General features: G+C 32.4%; 1 non-coding gene across 1 annotated transcript; it reads right to left on the reverse strand.

Annotated features, from left to right (window-relative positions):
• Nucleotides 1–984: 984 nt before the first annotated feature.
• On the reverse strand, nucleotides 985–1,122 carry LOC119620830 (U4 spliceosomal RNA). Its single transcript, XR_005237397.1, has one exon. It is a non-coding gene; the product is annotated as a U4 spliceosomal RNA (small nuclear RNA).
• Between the last annotated feature and the right edge of the window lie 3,755 nt (nucleotides 1,123–4,877).

The raw sequence follows: 4,877 nt of genomic DNA on the forward strand, positions 1-4,877 counted from the left end.
TCCCTTGAACCATTTTTTTCTTTCTTTAGTTAAAATGGTAAAAGCAGCACATTTTATTATTTTTGTAAAAATTTAAATGATGCGTAACGTTCCTTATTCTTAAGTTAGGGTTCAAATAAAAAATGCTATTTATATTTTCTTCATAAAATAATTTTAACTGCTATGACACTCTATGAATTAAAATATTTCTTCTATCCTTACTCTACGAAAACTTGCTGCAAAAATTTTCTTTTCAAATTGAATAAAATGTTTTCTGAAAAGTAGTTGCTATATCTTCATAAGAAATCTCAAATGTAGGCATCTTATTTATTAAATAAGTTAAGTCTAATGTAATTTACTTTGGTGAAATTCTGTTAGACATTCATTCCTCTTAGTTAAAATCTATCTATCAATTTTACAAGTTAATTTGCATTTACTATATTTCTTTTAGTATTGTCCATGTATTAAAATGAGTTTTCTAAGAATAACAATTTAGTCCGGGCACAGAAACTCACGCCTATAATCCTAGCACTTTGGGAGGCTGAGGTCGGTGGATCACTTGAGGTCAGGAGCTCAAGACCAGCCTGACCAACATGGTGAAACCCCATCTCTACTAAAAATACAAAAATTAGCTGGGCATGGTGGCAGATGCCTGTAGTCCCAGCTACTTGGGAGGCTGAGGTATGAGAATCCCTTGAACCCAGGAGGCAGAGTTTGCAGTGAGCTGAGATCACGCCACTATACTCCAACCTGGACAACAGAGTGAGATCCTTCCAAAAAAAAAAAAAAAAAAAAAAGAATTATAATTTAGCAAAAAGTCTTCTTTTTTTACTTATTATTCATCTATTTTTATTAAGGCTCAGAAATCACAGCTTTTGAGTAACAGTTAAAGAATTTGTCACTATTATACTTGTTTAATCAAGTATACTAGTTTCAAGGCATATAAACATTGCTTTATCCTTTACATATTAACTGGTATTTGTTGTTATAAACTTTTTTTTTTAGTTTCTGTGGATAATATCAAAAATTGCCAATGTTGACTATATTACAAGTCATCATGGTGAGAAATTGGGAACGTCTTCAATTAACAATAAACACTTCTTGAATAAACCTCTAGCTATAATACTGCCAATGTGCAAAGCTGTTATAAACTATTTGTAGAAGATTAAAAATCCACTGTGTAATCTATTCTATTTTTATAACATATGTTAGTTATTTTGAATTGTTTTGTGGAATTATTCTGATTAAAAGAGAAAATTCATTGATTATATTAGAAAGTTTCAACATATTTCTAGCTTTATGTATCATCTATAAATTGAAGTTCAAAGAGAGGAAATTTCTATTGAAACGTTATTTTATTCTTATACCACTTTGTGTGTGTTGTATCATTTTGCTTTTAAAAATATAATGTATTTAAATATATAGTAAACTAGAAACAATGCTCCACAATTTCATAAGAAGCTCATATTTCTGTGGTAACGTATTTACTTTTACATTATGGATAGTTAAGTTCAATATTAATGATTAGAAGAAAGATAAGGTATTATAATGTCACATAAGTAGTGAATATATATTCTTTAATCTTCAACAGAACATAAGCATTTGACTTTATGTTCTGTTGAAGATTAGATCAGAAGGCTTCCTTCTTACTGCGGTATATGACTTTTGCTTTTCCACAACAAGATAGGAAGTGTATAAAAGATAAGGCTGCAAGAAATCTTACACTGTAACAGTCAATTCAAATGCTTTGTGCTGCAAATGTAACTGGGAGCCAGATATTGACAGCAAACGACAGCTTTTCCCAGGGAAACTCCATTTAGCACTTAGGAAATGAAATATAAAAGACAAGTTAACTGATTCCCAAAGTAACAATTATATGTCTATAAGAATGAAGAGAAGACTTAAACAGTTATAACATTGGTAGAGTCATTGTTAGAAAGGAACTTAAATATCAACTTTATTTGAATTTCTATGTATATTTTACTAGAAATGGTGTTTTATGGTAATTATTCTATATATATTACAAATATATATATATTACAAATAATATATATGTATAATATGTATATTATTCCATATTCCCCATATTATTACATACATAAAGTGAGACAACCTGACTCTTTGGCTATGGGCTTTTTGTACTAGAAGGTTGGGAAAACATAGGTCTACTCCTTGAACAGGTAAGTGACTGTCGTCCAAACCCTTTATCATGCAGTAATATCATAAAATTAGGTTTGTGGCCTGAGCTGCCACCTTAGATCTCTACCAGATTTGTTAACTTTGGTAATTAATTGAAATCATTTCCCATAGCACTTTTATATAATCAAGTTTCTAAGAAGTGTTAGGTATTAACACTTAACTGGGAGTCATTACATGATAACCAGAAAGGGCCTGATGATCATTCTCAGTAAGTAGGTAAAGTTGACTTGGGTGAGATTAAGGAGATCTCTGTCCAAGCACAATTTCACTAATACAACTGATATGACATACCCGATTCATAGATATAGAAAGTAGAATGGTAGGTACCAGAGGCTGAGGGAAAGAGGAAATGGGGAGTTATTTCTTAATAAGTAAAGAGTTTCCGTTTGGAAGCTGAGAAAGTTTTGGAGATATATGGTGGTGATGTGATGGTTGCGCAATAATGTGAATGTATTTAATGCCACTGAATTACACACTTAAAAATGGTGACGATAGTAAATGCTATGGTATGTGTATTTTATCATAACAATGGAAATGTGATCGGCATACAAAGTCTTGTAGAATAGAGGTATTCAATGCTACAGTCTGAAAGTTGGTGTCCCCCTCAAAATGTATATGTTGAAATGCTAACTCCTACAGTGATTGCATTAGGAGATGAGAGTTTGGGGAGGCGATTAACTCATTAGGACAGAGCCCTCATGAATAAAATTAGCATCCTTATAAAAGAGGCCCAAGACACCTGCTTTGCCTCTTCCATCACATAAGGACACGGGAACAATGTGCTGCCCGTAAGAAAGAGGGTTCTGATCAGACACTGAATCTGTGGGTGGTTTACTCTTGGACTTCCCAGGCTCCAGAACTGTAAAAAACAAATATTCGTTGTTAATAAGCCAATCATTTCTGATATTTTGTTATATCAGCCCAAATGGACTAAAATATTTAATGTTTAGAAAACATAATAGAGAAAAAATATTTTATTTCTTGTTGCGAAGTCATTTCTGAAACAATGTAATACTACAAGGAAAAATGGTTTTAGATATAAGAATATTTAACATATATAAGTTTAAAAATTAAAAAATAAAGGTTCATAATATCAGATATATAGTTATATTCTATTAATCTATTAAATAATGCTAACATAATGACTGAAAAATGTTATGCAATAATGTCAATTTCTTAAGAGTCTAAAAAATGTTCCAATGTTTCCCTAGATAGTAATAAAATGTATAATAAAATGATATTCCATTTTCAACTATAAAACTAAAAATCTCCCCTTTTTGTTTACATTTACAACGGTCAGTACTGGTAAAGATCTGGAACATGAATGTTTGTTTCTTTGTACCCAACTGAGTTACTATGATGTATTTGGAAAAGCATTTGCTAGATGTGTCAAAGTGAGATTTTTAAAATGTCAGTTATTTTATGTCTCTCATGAACAGCACTGTGACTTAATCTGAAAAATGTAGTAGCAGATATTTTTATTCTTATATTTTTTATTTTGGAATTTCTAAACTTTATAGACAGTACACTGTATATATTGCAGTGATAATCAGAAAGCCAACATTCACTGAATGTTATTTTTAAGAAAAAATATATATACATATCTAGTTTGGAGATAACCTAAATATAATGTTTCATGCATCTTCTATAACTGAAACTTTGCACCTTTTGACCAACAGCTCTCCTCTTCTCACCCTGCACCCCACATCCCACCACCAACCTCTGGAATCCATCTTTCTGTTATGCTTCTATAAGTTTAGCATTGTGGGGATGGTTTCCTGGGTTTCACTTATCTCCAAACTACGTACAGCTTTTTTATGTCAACATCTCTCAATACAGAGGTTTATAAATAGTAATGTGTTCAACCCTAGTGACATTAAGAAAGGTTCTGTTGTTAGTAGCAGGAGTTCTGAGGGATTTCAGAGCTGAACAAGGAAAAAGCCATGACCAGGAGGCGGCAGCAGCACACAGAACTTTACTGGGGAACACATTGGTTTGCTTGTTCTCCATATCCTCACTTTGGGGAACGTCTAGAAGAGGAGGAGGGCCAGTGAACTCTTGAGGAAAGGGGTATTGGAGAGGGGACTTACACATCTCAATGATGTTCCCCAGTAGCAAGAAAGATTGTCTCTGGGTCAGAGGCCTCTGAAGAGCAGAAATGGCTTTCCACAGCTGGTAGATAATGGAAATAACTTTGTGAGGACAAAGTGGCTAAAAATCTGCTTATTTGTTGTTAATAAACTACTTTTGTGGTATTTTGTTATAGCAGCCCAAATAGACTAGGATATTGCATCTTTATAAAAATTAATATAGGGAAAATATTCTATTTCTTTGCTGGGGAAACATTCCTGGTACCATTAAAACACAAGAAACATTAGATTTATAAAATTCTGAGTTTGTCACTAGCAGACTTTTGAGTGAACAGATCTCAGCATGCTGTGAAGAAATAAACATCTTAGGAGCTAATATACAGAGACCATCTTTGACTCATCTTTATAACACTTTGAAGCACTTCATTTAGAGAAGATGCTGGGTAAATCTTTCATTTGCATTGAAAGAAATATTGATTTTTACACTTCAGAAAATAGAATTCAAAGACAATAAGAGACTTGGTTAAATTTACTCAACTCCCTAGGCAGAGTTAGTTATATAGTTATATCACTAGGTTCCTCTCATTTAGAACCAATTCTTTTTCCATC

Source organism: Chlorocebus sabaeus, chromosome 4 (assembly GCF_047675955.1).
Source record: "Chlorocebus sabaeus isolate Y175 chromosome 4, mChlSab1.0.hap1, whole genome shotgun sequence".
Classification (NCBI taxonomy): domain Eukaryota; kingdom Metazoa; phylum Chordata; class Mammalia; order Primates; family Cercopithecidae; genus Chlorocebus; species Chlorocebus sabaeus.